The following is a 1,208-nucleotide window of genomic DNA, read 5'->3' on the forward strand; positions in this document are numbered from 1 at the left end:
CTGAAGGGAGGTTCATGTCTGGGCTCACACTGATTCCCCCTCTCTGTGTTTCTAACATAGTATAGTCCATGGCCCTGTCTACGGCTCTCAGGCTGTTCAGTGTTAGATACACTTGTCTCATTCAGGTGTCCCTGCTTATGCTGACTTGGGATTTAAGAGCTGGGTATATGCTTCCATCAGTCCATATTGCATCGACCCACAACAGCACCTTTACTGGAGGCTGGTGGATCTGGGTCAAAGCATTGCTAGTTAGAGAACCAGAGACAGAGAAGGTGATGGACAGGGTCTGTGAGGGTTTCATCAGGACAGGTCCTGACTCCTGCAGCTGCACCTGGTACAGGACACCTGTGGACAAGGACCATCAACATCAAACACACAGGAAACCTCATACCCATGTTTCTTTCCTGAAATCACTGAAACACTCAAAGCAGCGAGTGAACACCAGGCAGAAGAGCGGCCTCAGAAAATCCATGCTCTGATGAAGGGCTCCTGGTAAGAAGTAGACCGGGGCTGCTCACCCCAGGACTGAGAATTCAGCCTGAGACTGGGATCTGCTTTGCATAAGGGAGGCCCCAGAAGATATTAGTGGATGAACAGAGGGGAGGGTCTCTAGGGTAGGCCCTACCCTATGATACAGTGCTTGGCCATGGGCTGCTTAGAGGAAAAGTAGACAAACCATCAGACTCTGCATCTCTGCCTGGTCTTCCTATTTTCCGATAAAATAGAAGAAAAGTGGGATGCTGAGTGTGCAGAATGTGGGGTCACAGAACATGAGGAAAATTTTCATATTAAGTTCTCCCACATTCATCCAGAGGAATGAGACCAGGACCTAGATATTCTCAGTGTATTTGCTCATTGTGTAAATCCATGTGGAGAATTAAGAAAAGGGTTGGGCAGTTCACAGAAGTGTGTATGTTTTTGGTAATGGAGGGTATATTTTTAATTGTTGGTCTAAAGTTTTCCTGATCTGTTTTTGGTAATTCAGGGTACATTTTTAATTGTTGGTCTAACGTTTTTCTGATGTTGCACCAACATTTGTGACGTTCTACATGATCATATTTTTGAACTTTTACTGTGATTCTCTTTGCATCCCTCTTAGACCCGATGTGCACCTTTTTTCCAAAGGATCTCTCACAGGGGCGGCGTTTTGCGAAGAATCTCTGTGTCCACTAGTTGCCCTTTCTTAGCCTGGCTTGAGCTGGCATTTT

General features: G+C 46.0%; 1 pseudogene; it reads right to left on the minus strand.

Moving 5' to 3' along the window:
• Window positions 1-28: 28 nt before the first annotated feature.
• LOC103582244 lies at window positions 29-345 on the minus strand (annotated as a pseudogene).
• Between the last annotated feature and the right edge of the window lie 863 nt (window positions 346-1,208).

This window comes from Galeopterus variegatus, unplaced genomic scaffold, assembly GCF_000696425.1.
Source record: "Galeopterus variegatus unplaced genomic scaffold, G_variegatus-3.0.2 Scaffold15374, whole genome shotgun sequence".
Classification (NCBI taxonomy): domain Eukaryota; kingdom Metazoa; phylum Chordata; class Mammalia; order Dermoptera; family Cynocephalidae; genus Galeopterus; species Galeopterus variegatus.